The sequence below is a fragment of the Symphalangus syndactylus genome, chromosome 23 (genome assembly GCF_028878055.3).
Source record: "Symphalangus syndactylus isolate Jambi chromosome 23, NHGRI_mSymSyn1-v2.1_pri, whole genome shotgun sequence".
Classification (NCBI taxonomy): domain Eukaryota; kingdom Metazoa; phylum Chordata; class Mammalia; order Primates; family Hylobatidae; genus Symphalangus; species Symphalangus syndactylus.
Genome location: NC_072445.2, coordinates 26,843,342 through 26,867,337, shown reverse-complemented (window position 1 = coordinate 26,867,337; position 23,996 = coordinate 26,843,342). Strand labels below are relative to the sequence as shown.

General features: G+C 40.0%; 1 long non-coding RNA gene across 1 annotated transcript in view; it reads right to left on the bottom strand.

The window, feature by feature from the left end:
* Window positions 1–351: 351 nt before the first annotated feature.
* LOC129473472 (uncharacterized) overlaps window positions 352–23,996 on the bottom strand; it is a 37,600-nt gene continuing 13,955 nt past the window's right edge. The window contains exons 2-4 of the long non-coding RNA XR_008654268.2: window positions 23,841–23,896; window positions 23,251–23,345; window positions 352–598 (exon numbers count right to left, since the gene is read on the bottom strand). This is a non-coding gene — a long non-coding RNA (uncharacterized lncRNA). The remainder of the gene's footprint in view (window positions 599–23,250; window positions 23,346–23,840; window positions 23,897–23,996) is intronic.

The window sequence follows — 23,996 nt, the reverse complement described above, 5'->3', positions numbered from 1 at the left end:
AACATGGGGCTTCTAGGATGTTTACAAAGTAGGAAGGTAAAAAGTGACTAGGACGAAGAAAGTATTTATTGACATTTCAATTAGATGGTTCAAATAATTTAAATACTAAAGAAAGTGATACTAAACAGTTTATAGATAAGGGCATCTCCATACTCACCCCTAATGGTTTTATATGTAGTAATGAGCAAGTGCTATTTACTACCAAAGAATTTTTCCTTGTGACCAAGAAACTGAAATCACCTTTACCAGGATAAAATTCTTCTTGAAGCTTTTTATTGTGTTTGAACACATGAAACACCTAAGATTTTCTCTTATGACCTTGTTAAGAACATTCTGGGGTTAAATGTGTACTTTGAAGGTAAGCTTTTCAGGTTTAAACTTTTAGGTGACAGTGGCTTCATGCTACCACTATTTTAATGTTTGATGTCAAGGAAAAGACCAAACAAGTCCCACTGAAAAATATCTGTTCTGTAAATTGGATCATCTCTCAACCGTATACGTACAATTCTATATACATGTTGGAGTTTTTTGTATCATGTCACCGCCATCATGTTGACATCTCATTCATCTTAGGCTTGTCACATTCATTGCATTATTTCTATGGACAAATTAAAACAGTTTGGATATCACATAAACTGTGAGTTGGAGTCAGGAATGGAAGCCATACTCAGTATGTAAAACTCATGTGCGTGTGTATGTGTATGGAAGATATTTATAGCATATATTTCTACACATATTTGAAGAAACAGATTCTGTATATTTATACAAATACAGATTTGAAAATAATTCACACCAAAATATTCTAATTTTAACCTTTCAAATTGATTTTGTGATATGGACCAATATGATGTTTACCTTACATAACGCCTGTTCTGCAAGGAAGGCACACTTTTGTCTTTTTAAAAAAAAAAAAATCAACATTTTTCCCATATATCCTTTGTGTAGACTAAAATATAATCATCAGTGCTTGTATAATAGAGCGGGATTTAGTCAGTAGCATGAGAGAGTTAGGAGAAAGCTTGGGTTGAACTATTGTGTGTGCCTACCTAAGTTTCTCAGTAACTGATATTTCTTGGTTTGGCCCTTTTTAATACATATTAATTCAGAACTTAGATTCTATGATCTTAGTGTGACAGTCAGTCTGCTGTACGGACTAATAATTTTGATTATTTAGACTTTATGAGTAATGCAAGGGAGACCAAAAGAAGAATGGAGTCTATAACTACAGGGGCAGTGGGGAAGTAGACAATTACAAGAACATACTATAGTCAATACCAGTAAGTTTATAAATCTATATAACATTTTTATCAATTATCTAGAAAAACATAAATTATTAAGATTAACTCAAAAAGACAGAATAGTAACTAGAACAATAACCATAGGAGAAAACAAAGAAATAATTACTCATCTACCACTAATAAGAACTTCACAATGAGGCATGAATTTTTTCCCATTAAAGGAGACTTCCTAGAAGTCTCACTGTAAACTTCCCAGAACAACTCATTTAGTCACATGGTTAAGAGAGTTTGGAAAAGGTAATCTTATAGTTGGAAAGGAAAAGAAAGGGTGGAATGGAAGAAGAGAATAGTTGTTGGGAGGAGGCTAGAAATATTTGCTACACCAGCAATAATCAACTAGATAAAGTAATGGAAGAAAGATTCTGTAGTGAAAAATTAAAAGTCACAAAACCACACCAATAGGAAATGCACATTGTATTATTTTAATTATGAAACTTTGTTGGAGAACAAAAGGAAGACCTAATAAAAGCACTGGCTGCTTCAATATTCAAAATGTCAACATGTCACAAATCAATCAGTGAAGTAAATATAATGCCAATCAGAATTATAAGCAGGTTATTTTAGAGGATTTTTTAAGATGGTTGTAAAGTTAACACGGAAGATAAAATTCACAAGACTAGACAAATAAACTTTGACAGAGAAAAAACAGTGAGGTGTCAATTGTCCTCCAGATATCATAACACACTCTAAAGCTATTATAATTAAAATAGTGTGGTAGGCCAGCACAGTGGCTCACGCCTGTAATCTCAGCACTTTGGGAGTCCTACGTGGGTGGATCACCTGAGGTCAGAAGTTCGAGACCAGCTAGGCCAATATGGTGAAACCACATCTCTACCAAAGAAATACAAAAAATTAGCCAGGCATGGTGGTGAGCCCCTGTAATCCCAGCTACTCAGGATGCTGAGGCAGGAGAATTGCTTGAACCCAGGAGGCAGAGGTTGCAGTGAGCCGAAATCACACCATTGCACTCCAGCCTGGGCAACAGAGGGAGACTCTGTCCCCACCCCCAAAAAAATAAATACATAAAAATTAAAAAAAAAAAGTGTGGTATTTGGCTCAGTAGTAGAAAAATAAATTAATAGAACAAGAATCAATTTAAGTAAATTCAATTTAATTTATTTTAGTAAAGAAGCATTTCTAACCAATGGGAAAGCTTGGACTTTTGGCAAATGAACTGGGACAATAAGAAAAAAATCATTGGGAGGCTGAGGCAGGAGAATCACTTGAATCCAGGGGGCGGAGGCTGCAGTGAGCCGCGATTGCGCCACTGCACTCCAGCCTGGGCGACAAAGAGAGACTCCATCTCGAAAAAAGAAAAAATAAAAAAATCAGGTTAGACCCATCATGCTATGTTGTTTAATTCTCACAACTTCACCAGTTAATGTTATATAGAAATTAGAGCATTTAACCAGGGAACGACAGATGTGAAGAAATAGGGAATATAATGCACAGTTCTGTCTGTTGACGTATTTAATTATGTTGTCTGTTGCTATCCCACAAAGAAGAGTAAATTTTCAGACATAATTTCTGTGTTGTCCCCTCTACTAATGCTATATATGTTATTCACAATAGTTCAGAATCCATTCATTCACTTACTTGAAAAGCATTTATTGTTTCCTTATCAAAGGCCCTTCTAAGTGCTATGAGTAAAGTTGTGAACAAAATTAAGTTCTTTAGTTCTTTCCCTTGTGGAGCTTGCTTTAGTAAGAGACAAATAATTAATAAGTAAATAAATAAATAAATAAATAAATAAATAAATAGTGATCATTACAATGCAAAACTATTTGGTCGAGCAAGGGAAACAGGGTGTGCCAATGGGCAAGACCCTTAGATGCAGGCAAAAGGAGCCCTGGGCCCCACACATGCCTCCTCCAGCCATGACCCACCTCACAGAGCTGGAATTCTGAGAGCGAAGGAGACATGCCCACATGTAGCCCACAGCACTGCCTGACAATTATGCTCCTAGTTGCCCAGGATCGTGGAATTACCTGCACTAAGGGAGGGCCTGATTGGCCTCAGCCTTTCAAAAATGAAGCTCACCACAGGTCTGTGTGCCTGTAGGCCCAGTGGGAAGTCAAAGGTAGCTTTTGGAAGAGGCGTGTTGAGGGCGCTGGGACTGACTGACTGAGGTGTTAACATGTGCGTGCATGAAGCCCTACTGGACCTTAGACATAGGATATGTGGGCCTCCATTTATACCTTTGTCCAGCCCTGCGTAAGCCTGAGGTGGGTCTGGCCAGGGGAATATAGAGCTGGGGGTTTCTATTTTATATAAGCAAGGCAGAGAAATCCTCTGTTAAGGTGAGTAAGTAGAAAGTTATGGAAAGAAAGAGTATTTCATATAGGTAACAGAATGAACAAGTGAGGATATCAAATTTTAATCCAGAAGAAAAAGCAAATCAACCCATCCAAACCCAAACTGTATACACACCTGTGTAAACAAGTCACATGAGAAATGTTCTTAGAAAATTTTCTTAAGAAATCTCAGTTATGTGGATCGTGATCTATTCAGCCTTCTAAATGGAATTGTAAACCCCTAGCAATCTCCACATCGCCTGTGCTGTAGGAGTGATTCTGGCTGAAGCCTAAAATGGAACGGCTGAGTGTGCAGTGAGGTCAGCAGCTATGTGTGGTGCAAAGAGAGAGAGATTGTTACGCTGAACTATAATTGGGTGGTAGAAATGTCACCAAGCCAGGCCTGCAGCAAAGGAAGGGACGAAACTGAATTCAGTAACACTCAGTAGCAGAAGTTACATTAGCATTTCTGCACATTAGTGAGAAGCACACAGCTCCTTATAAAACAAACGCCCAGCAAAAGAGCTTTGCGTGTTGAAGGCATTTATTCTCTTAGAAAGTACACCCCGTTAGTTATACTGTGTGATTATAATTATGTAAAAGAAACTATGCAATATAAAAAGAATGAAAACTGATGCAAGCAAAATGATACTAGTCGTTATCAGTTGTTGGGATAATTTTTTTCTAGATTTCTAATTTTCTTTATTGAGTGCTTATTAGCTTCATAGTTGAAAGTAGAAATTTTAATAAATGAATTTTGCCAAATAAAAGCTCTATAGCTCCAAAGACAATTCATAAAATGATTAGATCTTATGAGACTCTGGTAAGCTGCTTAATTGGAAGAAAAATACTTTTAAAGTAGTAGCTATCGTATATCAGCAATAATCAATTAGAATGATGATTTGGAAAAGGATATATATATTTACATATATATGTACATATGTAAATATATGTATATATATAAATATGTGTACATGTATTTGTGTATATATGTAAATATATATATGAAGATAAATATAGGCCGGGTGCAGTGGCTCATGCCTGTAATCCCAGCACTTTGGCAGGCCGAAGCCGGCGGATCACCTGAAGTCGAGAGTTTGAGACCAGTCTGGCCAACATGGCAAAACCCTGTCTCTACTAAAAATAGAAAAATTAGCCATACATGGTGGCATGTGCCTGTAATCCCAGCTACTCGGGAGGCTGAGGCAGGAGAATTGCTTGAACCCGGGAGGTGGATGTTGCAGTGAGCTGAGATCGCGCCACTGGACTCCGGGGTAACAGAGCAAGACTCTGTCTCAAAAAAAAAAAAAAAAAAAAAGACACATATATTTAAAGATTATTTATTCCCTTATATATATACATCCAGGAATAAACCTAACTCTTGTTATGTGCAAATCTACATTTGTGAAGACTATATAAAATATTTTATCTGAATAAATGAAGTGACATACCTTATTTCTGCATGGAACATTCAATACTATAAAGATGTCAATTTTCCCCATACTAGTGGATCATTAGAATAAAATTTCAGTAAAAATTCCAGTGCAACTTTGCTTTAGAACCAGATATGGGCATTTTAAATTCATCTAAAGAAAAGTAGAGAAAATTTTGGTTTTAAAAAAGGAAGAAAAACTAAAAAATAATAACAGACTGGTCTTTCCAGAAGTTCTATAAAACTACAGAAATTAAAACAACTTGAGGCAGGCATGGAAGAAAAGGGATGAAAGGAGAAGACGAGACTTGTACATATGATATTTCTATCATTTAATAAATTTAATGATGAGACTTCTATCATTTAATAAAGAGGGCATTTCAAATCCAGGATTAATGATGGTCTGTTCAATGAATGGTGCTGAGAATGGTATTTGGGAGTAAAAGACACAAAAAAAACCTCTGAAGTCAAGTCGTAATTCTACTTTATATACAGAATATATTTTGCATAAGGATTAATGATCACATGATTAATGAGTGACAGATGGAAAAAACAGGGATATGTGTTTTATAATTTGAGGATGAGAAAGTCTTTCCTAAATAAGAAGTAAAACAGAAATCATGGAAGAAAATTGACAGACTTGACATAAAGAAATGAAACAATTCTGTAAAATATTGTAAAACAAATTTAAAAAGTGAACAGTAGGCCCAGAGCAGTGGCTCACACCTGTAATCTCAGCACTTTGGAGGGCCAAGGTGGGAAGATGGCTTGAGTCCAGGAGTTTGAGGCTAGCCTAGGCAACATGGTGAGACCCTGTGTTTACAAAAGATTAAAAATTAGCTGGGCATGGTGGCATGCACCATCCCAGTTGCTACTTGAGATGCTGAGGTGGAAGGGTCGCTTGAGCTTGGGAGGTCAAGTCTGCAGTGTGCTGTGATTGTACCACTGCACCCCAGCTTGGGTGACAGAGCAAGACCCTGTCTCAAAAAAAAAAAAAAAAAAAAAAAAGCGAGTAGTAGGCTGGGAGGATGACATTTGCAGTATATGTAAGAGACAAATAATATAAAATAGATAAGCAACCAAATAACTAACAGGGCAAAAGGATATAGACATACAAGCCATAAAAGAAGAAATACTAAGTCTAATGCACATATTAAAAGATTTTCATCCTCATGCATTCATGACACACAAATTAAGAATCATTGAGAACCAACTTTCATATATTGTATTGCTTAATACAGAAAAGATTGACAATACCCAGTATTTCAAGGTGGTGGGGGAAAGGAGGCATTTTTATATATGATGGCACAAGTGTAATTCAGTGAACCTTGTATTTGAGAATAGCTTTTTAAATAACCCAGCAATTTCACATCTAGAAGTCAATTCTACAGAATGACTTATACACATGCCCATGGATATATGCACAAAGCATTATCTGTAAAACTGAAAAAAATTAGAGTCAGCTTAATGCCCACCTATGAAGGAATAGATGAATTATGGTTTCATTGTGCTATGGAATACAATGTATTGTCAATAAGGATGAAGTAAGATGAAGCAGATTATAGTAGTGTGTACATACTACAAAAGAAATTTATGATACATCATGGAATTAGAAAATTGTTGCATAAGGGTGTGCAGTAAATAGCTTGATTATATTTTATTTTCAAAAATTCTTGTTAAAAGAGGAAGATTTTTACCTTGTATATTGGTTCAAATTCATTACTATTTTTTATTTGTTTTGTTTTGTTTTGTTTGATATGGAGTTTCGTTCTTGTCACCCAGGCTGGAGTGCAATGGTGTGATCTCAGCTCACTGCAACCTCTGCCTCCTGGGTTCAAGCAATTTTCCTCCCTCAGCTTCCTGAGTAGCTAGAATTACAGGCGCGTACCACCGCGCCTGGCTAATTTTTGTATTTTTAGTAGAGATGGGGTTTCGCCATGTTGGCCAGGATGGTCTCTATCTCCTGACCTAAGGTGATCCGCCTGCCTCAGCTTCCCAAAGTGCTGGGATTACAGGCGTGAGCCACCGCGCCTGGGCACTATTGTATTTTTAAAACACATTTTTTTTTTTAAATTAAAGTATTTGAAACCAAGTATCACTAAGTCAATCCACTTCCACAATTTTTCTTCCTTTCCTGGAGGAACAATTATCCCCACTCTGTTTATGAAAGATTCCTGGAGAGTTTTTAGAAAACAGGGATGCCTGGGCTCCGTCTCAGAGCAGTTAAGTTAGGATATCAGGATTTTCAAGATTTGGTTTGCAGATCAGCAGCAGCAACAGTATCTGGGCGCTTGTTAGAAGTGCAGAATCTCAGGCCGCACCCCAGATCTACTATTTCAACATTTTCATTGATTTAATAACCCCCTGGTGATTTGTTTGCACTTTAGAGTTTGAGAAGCACTGATTATTCATTTATTGCCTATGTGACCTAGAGTAAGTTATTTAATTTCTGTACATTTCAGTTTCCTCAACTGTGAAATGAAGGAAAGTATTATCTGTGAAAGCCAAATGAGGTTTTATTCATTTAAAGTTTGCATAAGGCCGGGCGCGGTGGCTCACGCTTGTAATCCCAGCACTTTGGGAGGCCGAGGCAGGTGGATCACGAGGTCAGGAGATCGAGACCACGGTGAAACCCCGTCTCTACCAAAAATACAAAAAAAAAAAAAAAATTAGCCGGGCGTGGTGGCGGGCGCCTGTAGTCCCAGCTACTTGGAGAGGCTGAGGCAGGAGAATGGCATGAACCCGGGAGGCGGAGCTTGCAGTGAGCTGAGATCGCGCCACTGCACTCCAGCCTGGGTGACAGAGTGAGACTCTGTCTCAAAATAAAAAAAAATAATAAAAAATAAAGTGTGTGTAAAGTGCCCAGTGCCCTGCCTGGCACATGGTAGATACTCAGTCAATGGTAGCTTTTATGATGGTGTTTACATCTCAAATATTGGACCTAAAATAGGGGTGCCTCAGTAGATTGATGTCCACCTACCAACTCCCTAGATAATCCTGCATGCTCTGTCTCTCAGTAAGATCTGCAGACGATGATCAGGACACATGGAAAGCTCACCATGAGCGGGCTACTCTCCAGTACAGCCATGTGCTTCTGCTTCCACAAGTTCAAGCGTGCCTCTACCAAGGGTCAGCTGGGCACATGCTCTGCTGTTTATGCCAATAGTACTTGTTTCTGAATTACATAATTTAATTAAATATTATGTAAACCAATGACATATGAGTACAAAAAGAGTGGTTGTTTCTATGAACCACTAAACTAAATGCTTTCAAAAGGCCTTTTACAGTTGTCTCACCCACACCGATTTTCATTTCAAAAAAAGGGTGTGAGTGAGACAACTGGAGAAGACAAGAGAAAATAAATCATATACATTTTAAACTACATTTGGGTTGTTTTGCAAATTTCTTAACATTTTCAATCCAACGCGAGGAAGCCAAAATTGGAGCTCATAGTTGCTGTTTTGTGGGTGAGTTTAAGAAAGATCAGTTGCCTGTACTCACACAAAAGGTCTTGGCTCTACATCAAAAGATTGGGGATAAGTGTATATTTATGTGTCTCAAGTTAAAATAAAATGCTTCAGGTCTGCTTACTGAAGGTTTGGAGTTCAACAGGCTACAAAGAGAGCAATATCGACTCCTCCCCAATCCCCCCTCCTTTATACCTACTGAATGGGCTGGTTCTTTCCCTGTCCTTGTATGAAGTCTCAAGCAGATCTCCCAGTCACTTAAAGGTTTTAAATATCCTGAGCTCACCTTTGGTCTTAACAGAAGTCTTATTTTAATAATTAAAATGTTCTGTTTAGTGTAATAACCAAATTCCAAATTTTTGACCCTCCCTGGGCTGTCACCTGATTTGGGCCAACAAGCCTAGAGTGAGGGTCTTGGGAGTCTGGGGCTGGGGGCTTAGGGTGTGGTTGGCATCTTTTCCTCTTCTGATGCTTCCCCTCACAAGCTGTATTTCCATTCCCTCCAGGACTGGGCCAGGGCTGGGGTTATGCAAAGGGCACAGGGACGGAACCTCTGTGATCTGGCGTTGCTGCTCATTGAGGTTGAGTGCTCAGGGTGGACTCTCATGGGGTTCTTTACCCCATGGGAAATCCCCACTGCAGTGCCCATGATGAGGACAGTCACTCTGATGCCTGGCCACTTTCACTGCCAACACTCAGCCCTCTGGCTTTCAGTTGGAGGGGTCCTCTCTAGGTTTTTTTCCCTTAAGGGCCTTCTCAAGAAGGCTTCAGGCTGGTTTCCTTACATGGATCCACGTGGCCAAGCTGAAAAACTCTCACATCCTTGTCTCATTGTTGGTGAAACTCCAACTCGCTCCTAGTGCCCTTGTTTTCCTCTTTGCGATTAATTAACTGCAGCTCCAACCACCATAGCTTGCCTCTAGGACAGTCAGACACCCAGAGTCTCCAAATATAGTTTGCAGATTTCTAAACATTGTTGTCTATGTGAATGGGACCTTCTAGAGTTGTGCATTGTACAACCTGAACAGCCATCCTCAGAGTTCAGACACTAGTCCCCTAAATTCCAGAGGACATAGATCAAGTTCCTATGTGACTCCCCCAAAGTCTTTCTCACTTGGATTAAGAAGAGGGGAAGCACACTTCTTCCCTCACCAAAAGAATGGGAAAATGCCACAATCCTTCAAAAACTTTCACATTAGGAATCCTCAGTTCTCATTCTCTGATCTCTTTAGCCTTCATCTCAACTCTTGGCTCCATCTTAAATCTCTTCTAAGAGTCACAAAAGCAGTTGTTTTGGCAACCTGATTTGCATACTACACTTCAAAATATGAGTTGAATTCTGTTCTTAGAGCCTAGCCCTCCCACCCCCACAGATGGGACCAAAAGTGTTCCTGTTAAACCTTTAAGTGGCTTTTGAAATTATCTGAGCAACTGTGGATGAAGTTACTGCTATACATGGAAATACTATATGTAGGAGAATTAGTCAACAGGAAGAATTCAGCCTTGTAGAAATCTTTCCCAGAAATGCTATTTTCCATGAGTACAATTGAGATCACCCTTGAAATATCTATCAGAACAAGTCTAAATAGACAGAGAAGGAAGCTGGGCTGAGGGGTGCTATTGGTATAGAGATTGACTTTGAATGTTCACATTTGCTATTATTTCTGTTAAAACTCAATTTGGAAAACATCAAAAAGACACAAGAATGGAATAGTCTTAGCTTTTTTTTACTGCTTTATAATTTAAGATGATTGTGCAAGAAGTGTCAGGCCGAATATTTACCAGTTTGCCTCATGCAAGAGCTTTGAACTCTCTCAGAACCATGTCCCTAAACCACCAAGGATGGGACAAGAGCCAGTGTTATTAATTCTGTCTGTTCTCTTGTCAAGTAATCTTCTTTGCTCACTGGAATCCATGTCTCTCTAATTCTATAAGCCTACCTGTACCCTTCCTACAGAGGAGACTCTGTATCATAATTTTACAAAATGTTTTTGATTAGATGTAAGACAAATGATGGCCTTCTTTGTTCAGAGAATTTTAAAAAGGGTGACATTTTACCTGTCAACTACTATTTTTGCAAATTTCATACCGGAGGAGGTTTTGACTCTTGCTCTGCTGCTCTAGTTTTGGGGATTACCAAGCGAATGCCTTTAGACCTTTTTAGAGTTTTCACACTGATTGCTAATTTAAAATATAAATAGGTGAAATTATTGATGCTGTTGAACTTTTTAAAAATTAGTTTTCTTCTGCCCTTTAAAAGGCATTTAGTGATACAGTCACCTGGAGGTGGCTGTGTGCCCAGCTGAAAACTGGGGAGTGCTAATACTAAGGAAAAGAAGGAAAACAGATGTTAAGAGAAGCAACTAGCAACCTCTGCCACAATCCATTTTCTCCCTCTTTAGCCCTCTCCTCATCCAGACCTCCAAATTTGCCAAATCAAAAGGATTTTCTCACTCAGAAAAGCATCACTTTCACAACCCAGTAGAGAAAACCAAAAATTCCAGTCTCCATGACAATCACTGCTGTGGTGGCAGCCATACGATATTGCAGTCGAACACATCCTGCGTTCAACCACTGCTCACGGACGCCCTTGCTTGAGCTATGAGATGATTCCCCTTCCACAAGCTCAGCCACGTATCCCGAAGCAGAGCGCCATGGCTGTGTTCTGATGGGCTTTACCCCTCACTCCTGCGCTGCTCCCGAACCGGCTTCCCCGTGGTGCAAGCTCAACCCAGTGGCCAGACCACCTCTTCTCTCCTGCTGAATTCCTCGTTACGCCCTTGTCCTTTTTGGTGGGCTTTCCATGTTGGGGGTTTCAAGGTCAACACTGCAGGAAGCAAATTTCCTTGAAGCCCTTCAAACTGCAGTAAAACTACACGGCCATGGGGTGGAAAACAGCATCTTGTTAATGACCCTGAAATCCAGAGAGGAGGAGCTGCAAACATGTGACCTGTGTTTTTGTTTTGTTACCATGGACAATGTTGAAAAAAAATTAGTTGCCAACATTTAAAAATTAGAACATTTCACACGAAAAGCTGAATTTCCAACTTGTATTATAATCTAGAAATTAGAATCTCTCTCCACATTCTGGGCCTGAATTCCTGCGTGGCAAAAGATTTAGTTAAAGTGTTTCTTGGTATCCTGTGATAATAAATGCATTTGAAAATGTGGACCCTGGAATTGTACAGCAGTGTCCAGTGATAAGGTGAATGAATAAACTTAAAAATAACTTTAGAAAGATTATCCTGAAAGTAAAAGTCAAACTTAAAATTCTCATTGATGACTTGTAGACTCCCAATAATGCATTGCAGATTCCCTTCTCAGGATGAAGTATACTCTGTCAGAGTCCCCATCATTCACCTGGCAAATTCCTCCAACTCCTTCTGGACCCAGCCAGAAGCACTGTCCCCTGTGCTGAAACTGCCCCAGTTTCCCCAGGCCAATTCTCTGTGTTTGCATTACACCGAAATACTACTTACCTTTTTCTGATTCTGTAGTCATCATTCATTTGTCTCCATGACTGACTTGTGAGCAATTTGAGGGGAAAAGATGGTAATTTATATAGTGTGTTCCTAGCAGCTGAGCCATAATAGCTGATTAATGTTTGTTTGCTTATTTATTTATTTGTTTATTTATTTGAGATGGAGTCTCGCTCTGTCGCCCAGGCTGGAGTGCAGTGGCGCGATCTTGGCTCACTGCAACCTCTGCCTCCTGGGTTCAAGTGATTCTCCCACTTCAGCCTCCTAAGTAGCTGAGATTACAGGCACATGCCACCATGCCCGGCTAATTTTTGTATTTTTAGTAGAGATGGGGTTTCACCATATTGGTCAGGCTGGTCTCGAACTCCTGACCTTGTGATCTGCCCCCTTAGCCTCCCAAAGTGCCGGGATTACAGGCGTGAGCCACTGTGCCTGGCCGATTAATGTTTATTTAATAGCATCTTTTAGTCTCTTATTAAATACCATTTCTAAAAAGAAACTTTTCCTGGCTCAGTCAACTTCCCAGAATCCCTGTTATGCCTCTCAGAATAGAATAGACTTCTCCTTTGTAATGTTACATTGATGGGTAATTGTTTTAGGGAAACTATTTATTTATCATTGCTTTCCCTACCAGATCCATGAGGCCAGGGTCTGTATTTTCCTGTTCCCCTATATTCCCCCCTTTGCCTAGTACAGTGCCAGGCAACTACTCTCATGTGGTCAGATGGCACATTCACAACAGTCCTGGGTCATGAGCCTCCTGCATGATGATCCCGCAGCTGCCACTTGCTCCTGTATGCCTATTCACCACCACCTACCTGTGTTTGCAAGTTCCATGAGGAGGGGCCCATGCCTCCTCCTGCTTACCACAGTGTGTCCAAATCAGTGTCTGGTTCAGGGCCTGTGTGTATGGGACATCTCCTAGGCACCACTTCACACCCTCTCAGCCCTACCTCCCACTCCAGCCACCACCTCAGCAACCAGTTCTGTGCACACTTACACCCACTTTGTGTAGGTGCAATCTGTTAGTGCCTCACCTGGGTCTAGGCCATGTACCTCTCTGTTCCTGTCCTTGAGTTTCTCCAGCCAGAGGAGTGGGACCCTGTGAGAACACCCTGGCCACACAAGCATGCATAAGCCAGTCTGCACAGTTTTAATATTTGTGGGGCCATCCTTGGCCAATGTGGACAGTTACGAGACCCACTTTAGAAAGCTTGTCAGGAGGTCCAGGGGGTTGGAGCATGGTCGCCTACAATACTGGCCAACTTCATAACACATCCTTGTATTGTCTTTCCCTCCTTCCTTCTGTCCCTGGCCTCTCACTCTTGCTCCCTGGAATCACTTCTCAAATAAACTACCTGTCTCTGGCTCTGCTTTTAGGGATATTCAGGTCAAGACATGATGCAACAAGTTTTTGTTGAATGAACAAGTGAATGAATAAAACTATAACCATGTTGGATACATAAGCATAGTTGGGTCACCAAAAATATCATAAATGGTTATTGGCATTTGTGTAGCTCCTGAGAACAGAATTATCTCCAACAGAAACATGTGAGAGACATTTCTATCCCAAAGAATCCATTTACAAGAACTCATTTAAAAAAAAAAAAGAAGAAGAAGAAAACAGTGGTTGCCAGGGGCTGGGGCGAGGGGAGAATGAGGAGGGTTTTTTCATGAGTACAATTTCAGTTTGGGAAGATGAAAAATTCCATCTTCCTGGGGATGGATGGTGAGGACGGTTGCACAATGGGAATGTACTTAATGCCGTTGAACTGTATACTAAAAATGGTTAAAATGACAAATTTATGATAATGACATTTTACCACTATAAAATTATAAGTATAATATGTTCATAACCATTAAAAAACATAATGGTCATAAAGAAACATTGGCAGGAAATAAATAGAAATGTTGATAATTCCTGTGATATGGAGGTAGAATTTCATCAAATATATTTTTTAGCTTCCAAACTTTCTCCACCATGGTTGTATTATATTCCTAACCTAATAGCAGCAATTATTAGTAACTACAGTAATAATTATTAAGAATTATGGTATTAATAATTCCATTTTTCTTGACATGGCCCCAAAACATACATACATACATACATACATACATATAGGCTAACACTAAACTTTTTTTTTCTTTTTTTTTTTTAGTATACTTTAAGTTCTGTGCAGAACGTGCAGGTCTGTTACATAGGTATACATGTGCCATGGTGGTTTGCTGCACCCATCAACCCATCACCTACATTGGGCATTTCTCCTAATACTATCCCTCCACTAGCCCCCGAACCCGACAGGCCCCGGTGTGTGATGTTCCTCTCCCTGTGTCCATGTGTTCTCATTGTTCAACTCATACTTATGGGTGAGAACATGCAGTGTTTGGTTTTCTGTTCTTGTGAGAGTTTGCTGAGAATTATGGCTTCCAGCTTCATCCATGTCCCTGCAAAGGACATGAACTCATCCTTTTTTATGACTTCACAGTATTCCATGGTGTATATGTGCCACATTTTCTTTACCCAGTCTATCACTGATGGACATTTGGGTTCCCAGTTTTTACTATTGTGAATAGTGCCACAATAAACATACGTGTGCATGTGTTTATATTAGAATGATTTATAATCCTTTGGGTATATACCCAGTAATGGGATGGCTAGGTCAAATGGTATTTCTAGTTCTAGATCCTTGAGGAATCGCCACACTGACTTCCACAATGGTTGAACTAATTTACACTCCCACCAGCAGTGTAAAAGCATTCCTATTTTTCTACATCCTCTCCTGCATCTGCTGTTTCCTGACTTTTTAATGATTGCCATTCTAACTGGTGTGAGATGGTATCTCATTGTGGTTTTGATTTGCATTTCTCTAATGACCAGTGATGATGAGCTTTTTTTCATACGCTTGTTGGTTGCATAAATGTCTTCTTTTGAGAAGTGTCTGTTCATATCCTTTGCCCACTTTTTGATGGAGTTGTTTGTTGTTTTCTTGTAAATTTTTTTAAGTTCTCTGTGGATTCTGGATATTAGCCCTTTGTCAGATGGATAGATTGCAAAAATTTTCTCCCATTCTGTAGGTTGCCTGTTCACTATGATGATAGTTTCTTTTGCTGTGCAGGTCTTTAGTTTAATTAGATCCCATTTGTCAGTTTTGGCTTTTGTTGCCATTGCTTTTGGGGTTAACACTAAACTTTGAATACAAAAGAATACATCATTAACTAGACTGCTTATTTTTAATAATGATAATTTAATGATGATATTGTAAAATTTTGTTTTGTTCTATTCAATTTCCCATTAATTGGGACTTAATTTTCACAGGAGCTGGAAATTAGACCACAATCATCGTATGGCTTGTTTTTATACAGGATACGCTGATAACATACTATACTTTATGTAAAATGTGAACATTAAGGGAAGTAGTGTGAAAGGCTCCTTATGGAAATAAGGCTAAAACCCATTAATTACTCCCTTAATCTCTTTATGGTCTCCCATTTTTTATGATTACTATGTATTTTTATTATCATTGATTCTATATTAACATTGGTATTCTTCCTTTAAGGTTACCAACGCTTTCTTCCTCCACAATTTTGGATTTAACCAAGTGTATTTATCCCTGGATATTTCCCTAAATTTAGTGATCGGTGCATTATACTCTATGAAACACTCCACTGAATCCTGCTAGGAGACAGTATTCTGGAATTCCAACCCCATTTCATAACAGCCACAATTCCTGTATTCTTGGGCAAATTGCTTTACTTTGCTTATGACTGACTTTTATGAATAATTAAGACAAAACTAAGAATTCCTATATGCATCTTCCAAGATTATTCTGTAGAATACTTGGGCCACATGACGGTCCCATAAAATTAAGTTTTATGATCAAATATATGTGAAAAAAGACTGCGAATTTATCCTTGGCTTAGAGGTCAACAATGCAGAATAGCAACTAAAGGCTCTGGGAAGTCTTTCACTAAAAAAGTAGTAATTTATCTGTTCTGACAAATATAAATATATATACGCACATATATATATATATATATATATATATACATATATATACATCTGACTGCTGGATTCTTTAAAAAATGTATTATCAATTTTAACATACCTTAGAACAAAGGATTCTAAGAACATACTTTAGGAGACACTGATTTTACATAAATACAAGTTATTAATTCTAGAAAGAAAAAAAAAAGGCGAGAAGATCTTCTTGGTGGAGCAGAGAACTCCCTGTCATTGCAAAACTAGAAGCGGTTAGGTGGCTGCTTGCTGAGGTTATTCTAGTCCAGTCTCCTACCCAAGGAATTCACTTTTATAAAGGTGCTTCTAATTTCAAAATGGTATGACAGTTAGAAAATGTGCCCTGATGGGAAGCCCTTCATGGCAAACTCAGTTGCCTTCATGACCAGGCAAGAAGAAGTAAAATTACTCAGGGGCTTGATGCAGTACAAACCGTGGGTAGGTGATGGAAACTGTGAAGAGAGAGAACAACTGCCCTATCTAAAGGGAGCAGTCACCACTCAGCTTCAGCTGCCGTTCCCATGTAGATGAACAAGCCTAACATTACTAGATAGTGTGATGATTCATGAAAAGCCTAAGATTTATATGTCAATGGAAAACTCCCTGAATTTTGAATATTAGCTCAATAAAATAGAAAATGAAAACAGTGTAAAAAACAAAAAAAATACTCATTGTAGGCCAAGTTTGACCCATAGGGCAATAGTTGGGGGTCCTCCTGTGTTTAGAAATGGGTAGCCCTACCCTAAACAATCTGAGACGGACAAGATGTCGGAATTCCTCTACTTAGTTTTCACTAGCTTTCCTCCATTCTGGTTACCTGGTCACCTCTTGCCGTGCCTGTCTCCTTGCTTGCTTAGGAACCAGCTTGATTGGAACATGTTAAAAAAAAAAGAGTGAAAAGGCATTGAGTGAGGACATGAAGGGACATCTATGTAGAGAAAGCATGGTTTTCAGAATAACAGATATTATAACTTATAATATCTATTTTAGCGGCTCAGAGGCATTTTTTTTTGAGTATTGTGTTCTTCCCAGCTGTTTTCCAGGTAGTAAAGAGTCACTATGTTGCCTGAAAGTACTCACAGACTGCCATCAAGCTTTCAGAATGTAATTTTAATATAGTCTTCTGTTCAGAAATAACTCTTGCAATTTAAAACTATCTTAAGACAACGTGTAATTGATCTCAACATGCATAAACACAAGCCAATATGGTTTCAAGATTTTATGAATTTGGGTCTTAAAAAAAAAGAACAGGAATAAAAAATGACTACTAAGGTTTTACTTAAAAGGGATTGCATATCTCTTCTCAGCTTCTACAAGTCTTCCATAATCATGTAGCTCTTGATCAGAGTGAAGCAAGCAGAAATATTTTAGTAGAGTTAAAGGTCAGACTGTAGCTAAGTGGGTGAAATGGGGCAGAGTGGCAGGCAGGCACTGGATGGGGCCATCTCTTCATTAGGGCAGTGAGTGAAAGGGACTTTTTAGTCCTTTAATCACCTTTTTAAGAAACTTTGACAGTGCAACTAAAGAGTGGGTGATCTTTGGGGTCTTGTTTAATGTGACTTCAATACTGTTTAATTCCAGAGTTAGAGGGTCATTAATGCAAGCAAATGACTCATCACTAGAGTGACAGACTTTCTGGAGCATTGCCCAAGTATTCAGGCACCATGCTGGGGATAGAGATATAAAAAAAAATGAAGACCAGAAAGGAGACAAACACGTTGTTAAAATGTAGTAAGTGCCAGGAGAGACAGGTATACATCATTACAGAAGCACGGAAGAAGGCACTTCACAGGCTGGGAGATGGGCAGGGTTCAGGGAGAGCCAGGCAGGTCAGGGAAGGAGACACAAGAAGAAGGCAATTGGTAGAGGAGGTACGCCATTCAAAACTTGTTAAAAAGGAAAAGTTAAATCATTTTAACTCAATGTGGCCACATGAGCCAGTCTCTAACTTTTATTAAGACAAGTGCTCTGCCAGGAAAGCAGGTTCTCTGAATAATAGGCTTCTACATGCTAAAAGGGTTGACTTTTCTTTTCTTTTCTTTTCTTTTTTTTTTTTTTTTTTTTTTTGAGATGGAGTCTCACTCTGTCGCGCAGGCTGGAGTGCAGTGGTGCGATCTCGGCTTACTGCAACCTCCATCTCCCAGGTTCAAGTGATTCTCCTGCCTCAGCCCCCCAAGTAGCTGGGACTACAGGCGTGCGCCACCACACCCAGCTAATTTTTTGTATTTTTAGTAGACACAGCGTTTCACCGTGTTAGGCAGGATGGTCTCGATCTCCTGACCTTGTGATCCGCCTGCCTTAGCCTCCCAAAGTGCTGGGATTACAGGCATGAGCCACCATGCCCGGCCTAAGGATTGACTCTTCGATGGTGCTACAGCAAATGAGAGTCTGGCATTCATATGCAGATTTTTTTTTAAACATGTTTTCTATGTTTTGAAAACTAAGCCATACTGTGTAACTGCTTGCAATAAATATGTTTTCTCCTTTGCAAGTGTGTCTTTACACTAGAATGGTGCTGCTGCCTCCAAAATGTCACAACAGGGCATGTGGTTTGGCAAGTGCCCACTTACGTCAAGAACCTCTTAACTATATTGAGCACAGATCAAGTACAACTGGCACTTCTAGATACTATTGGGATAGGCTGTATGAATTCACCAAATTAGCTGCAGTTTCCATCAAAGTTTTTATTTCATTGATTGGCCCCATTGTTATTTTTCCAAAGTAAAAATTCGATCAGACTTTTGAACACATTGTCTTGTTGCTGGAGTTATCTTAGCCAATGCTTCTCACTTAAAACTCATGTGTTTGAAATAATAAAACATGTTTCTCTGTTTTTCCTTAAAAAGGCAATGTTTTGGCCAGGTGCGGTGGCTCACGCCTGTAATCCCAGCACTTTGGGAGGCCAAGGTGGGTGATCACCTGAGGTCAGGAGTTCAAGACCAGCCTTGCCAACATGGTGAAACCCTGTCTCTACTAAAAATACAAAAAATTAGCTGGGCATGGTGGTGGGCACCTGTAATCCTAGCTACTTGGGAGGCTGAGGAAGGAGAATATGCTTGAACCCAGGAGGCAGAGGTTGCAGTGAGCTGAAATCACGCCACTGCACTCAACCTGGGCAACAACAGTGAAACTCCATCTCAAAAAAAAAAAAAAAGGCAATGTTTCATTTCTATTATCAGAAAATTCTTGGAATACAGACATTCCTTCCACTTGTTTGGGGAGCCACTAACAGTTCCTTTTTCAGACAAAGATTACTTCTTCCACATAAAAGGTGAGAAATGGCACTTGTCCCGTGTGACCGATCCCTGAGCCAGCTGTTCTTAGTGAAGACGGATAAATTAATACTGGTGTAACCCAGATGTCAGCTGAGGTCTCCCATAGAATTGGCTTGACCTTTCTAAGTCACAGCCATGGGGGACCTCTGTGTCCTTGCCAGGATTTCAGAGAATTTCCCAGGTCGTAGGCTCATGTCTGTCACCACTGACTCCAAGTTAGTGCTCTGCTGAACTCCCCCTCACGGCCCAGCCACAGCTCTCCCCTCATGTCTGCCCTGTGCCAACTGGGGTGACTTTTCATTGATTCCACTCAACACAGCGCCCAGGCATTTATGTATGGCAGACCTTACTGAAACTTTGTGCTATGAAGAGCACTTGTTGCAACAAAATGCAAACAGCTGAAAATGAATCATTAGGCACCTTTGTGGTGACAGGCCCTTCAACCACACAGCCATCAGTAATTCCTTGTTTTCCCACACACAACATCTTCCTGTGATGTAGTTTGGCCCCTGTCTTCTGCAAAACTCCTATCATCTCCATGCTTCCCTGTTTTCCAGGCTGTCTCCTCTCAGCTTCTCTCCCTCAATTCCCCTGCAATTTATTATGCAGAGCAGCTGAGCTCCGGAGCTAGCCAACTGAGCAACCAAGGAGGAAAGAATCCTTTGAAAGGGTGCTGGGCAGCTCATAGAACCTCTGCTGTATGATCAGAGAACCAGGCCAGAAAAAGGGAGGGAGCAAAAGGAAGAGAAAGCTCTGTAGCCAGGGTCAAGACCAACAGCTCCAGACACCACAGCTGCCTCCATGTCACACTTTCATGTCCTAAAGCCTCCTGCTCTGGACCCAGAGATGCCACCACTGCCCCACTGCCAGTGCTGTTCCTGCAAACCAGTGCTGCTGATACTGCTCAGCCCGTGCAACCCCCACTGCCAAAACAGTGTGCTCTCTGCCTGCTTCTTTGCATCACTAGCTCCTCGTTTCTAGTCTCGATGAAGGCATCTGACCAGCCAAGCCTATGTCTTGTGCCCATTCTTGCCATAGCTGCACAGGAGTCTGACAAATGAAGCATCTGGTTTTTGGCTTCTATGGTGAAAGACAGACTCTGCTTTCTGCCTGACCTCACACAGTGGGAAAATCCACAACCATAGGAAAGGGGTTGAGATGTGGGGCAGCTGGAAGTCAAATCCGTCTCCTTCACTTTTCCAATGCCTATTTGGCTCCTGGCATTTCTGGCTCGTTAATGACTTTGTACAACCAAAGACCTAATATAGTCATTGCTAAAAGGTCATCTTCTGAAGTCTCGCCTTCTAAGAACCCAAATCTTGGGCAATTTTGTTCTCTTAACCTTTCCTTTCTTTTGCCTGAAATGAAATTGCCTATTTCATTAACCCCAATTTTAAAAACATGAAGGTCCATGCCCAAAATTAATGAAACCTTTCTCAGGTGTCCAAGGTAAGTCATTTATGTTCTAGCTACTATCTAAGAGCAACTTCAGACAACTTCTGTCCCTAAAATTGTTTTTATTTTGAGCTATTTCTGATGTATCCTGGGATTATAACAGAGAGAACGGTCACAAGGGGAATGGATATTCTATAGATTCCCAAAGGCTGAATCTTCCATCCAAGCTTTACACCTGCACCATTCACACACCTGCACTATTCACATGCCTGCCCTGAAGTATTCATACACCTGCACCATTCACACACATACACTGTCCATACACCTGCACTATTCACATACATGCACTGTCCATTCACCTGCACTGTTCATACACCTGCACCATTCATACACTGACACTGTCCATGTACCTGTACTGTTCACACACCTACAATGTCCATACACCTGCACCATTCACACAAATGCACTGTCTATACACCTGCACCATTCACACACATGCACTGTCCATACATCTGCAACATTCGCACACATGTACTGTTCATACAACTACACCATTCACACACATGCACTGTCCATACACCTGCAACATTTGCACACATGCACTGTTCATACAACTGCACCATTCACATACATGCACTGTCCATACACCTGCAACATTCACACACGTACTGTCTATACAACTGCTCCACTCACATACATGCACTGTCCATACACCTGTGCCAATCAAAACATGCACTGCCCACACCATTCACACACATGCACTGTTTATACACCTGCACCTTTCACACACTTGCACCATCCACACACCTGCACTCTCCAATATTAGCCAGGTATGGCTATTGAGTGCTTGTAATAGGGAATATCCAAGTTTCATCACTTGAAATATACTAAAAAATGTAGAAGCCAGACCAAATTTTGAAGCTGTAGTACTTATTCTGAATGTAAAATATCTCATTACTAATTTTTATATTAATTATGTATTAAAATAGTAATATAGATATATTGACTTCAATAAAATGTTTTATTAAAATAAATGTCACCTGTTTCTTTTTACTTCTTTTTTTTTTTTTTTTTTTTTGAGATGGAGTCTCGCTCTGTTGCCCAGGCTGGAGTGCAGTGGTGCACTACACTACAACCTCCACCTCCCAAGTTCAAGCAATTCTCCTGCCTCAGCCTCCTGAGTAGCTGGGATTACAGGCGCACACCACCACACCTGGCTAATTTTTGTATTTGTAGTAGAGATGGGGTTTCACCATGTTGCTCAGGCTGGTCTCAAACCCCTGACCTCGTGATCTGCCTGCCTCGGCCTCCCAAAGTGCTGGGATTACAGGCATGAGCCACCATGCCTGGCCTCTTTTTACTTCTTAAAAGTAACCCCTAGGTCATTTAAAATTACATATGTGGCTTGCATCATGTTTATATTACACTACTCTACACACTGAAATGCACCTGTAAATTTCAGTCCATTAGTACGTAGCCCTGAAGAATCCATACCACAAAACAAGAAGCCTCTGAGAATAAACAGGCACAGTAATACTTTTTGAAAACACTTATAAAATTATCTTGTGTGAACAAAATAAATCTATTCATAATTCAGAGATCAGGGATGGCAGCAGAGCTTCCCTAGGTCCTCTACTTTAGGCTCTCTCACAAGGCTTCAATCAAGATATTAGACAGGGCTGGGGCCTCATCTGAAGGCTTAACTGGGGAAGGATTGACTTCCAGGTTCACTAAATGATGATTGTCAGGATTCCTGTCTTTTGGGATACTGAACCGAGGCTTTAGTTTCTAACTGGCTGTTCCTTGCTTGGGCATCTCCAACCTGGCACTAGGCTTCATCAAAGCCAGCAAGAGAGAAAGTCTGCTGTTAGGACAGATAAAAATCCCTGCCTTCATGGAGCTTACATTTGAGCTGGCTTTATGGCAGAGGGTATCAGGAGGTTGGTGGAAGAGAGACAGGTACTAGCAATAGAAACAAATAATTGCTCAATCTAAATTCCATTAAGGTTACATCCCCAAATTATGGAATGTTCATTCTAAAATGCCAATCTCATCATGGCCCTCTTTTTTATTAAATATGCCCCAATTGGTAGACTCATTGCTTTAAAGACAAAGTTTCTTAATATTCACTATAACCTACTGTTCCATGCTTTGTTTCCAGTGTACCTACCATAGCAGTAGTTGAATGGTTACATAGAGTAGCTACTCTGAAAATGATTTTTAAAGTGTCTTAGATTTTCCATTTTTGCCTTTTATTCTTCCACTTGTGTTCATATCTTAACATTAAACTATATTATATTGAAAGGAGCATCTCAGTGGTGTTCCAGTAAAACTGGAATTAATAGTCTTGAACCCTTGAAGATGATAATATTGGTACCAACATCTTCTTGAAGGCCCTTTCCATCATTATATCATCATTATCATAAATACTGATATAGGCTGACTTTTATTACAATAAAAACAGGATTGAAGGCCAAGGCAGAAAGATCACTTGAGACCAGGAATTTGAGACCAGCTTGGACAACATAGTGAGATCCTGTCTCTACAAAAAACAAACAAACAAACAAAAGATGGAAGGTTCTGACCCTTTACCTGAGTCAAGGAGGTGGGACCAAGTAGAATTGCTTAGAAGCAAACCACAGTAGAAGCTTCTTTGATTTGCTCCTGGCACTTTCTGTACTGGAGATCTATGGGTAGAAGCAAAGAATTAAAAAAAAATCAAAATAGTTTTTCCTACTAAAAAATTGGTGGGAATTCCAACAGAAGTAGTCAATAGACAGATGCTATCCAGTGAATTGAGAGTCTCAGGTGAACTGGCGACCGGTACATATAGAATCAGAGCCTTAGAATTGGAAAGATATCAGAGATGACGCAGTGCAAGCCCCCAGCCATAGACAGAGTCCCTTCAATGTCACACCAGTCCTGCAACTTCTTTTACTTCCACCCTTCTAATTGTAGAGAACTGGCTCTTTTACAAGGCTGCCATTTTCATCATTAGAACCCAGCTGTTATCTGTACTCTTCTTCTTTATTTTAAGGTATTTCCCTGGAATTACCGCACATTAAAATTTTTGACATTTTAGGCTACAGAAATTTTGACTGAATCCTCTTGCTGTGCAGCAGCCCCCACAACACTTGCTCTCAGGAGTCTCACTTATCTTAAAAGTCCTCTCTTTGTCATACTTCTCTTCAGATGTTTCCAACATGCACCGCCTCTGAAGTTTTTGTTCCAGCCATCTCTGTAGGATGAAGAGTAAGTTCTCAGAGTGCCAAGATGGCAAAGTGATGCTTAACGCATCATCTGACTAATGAAGAATAATTAGAACATTTATTTTCCAT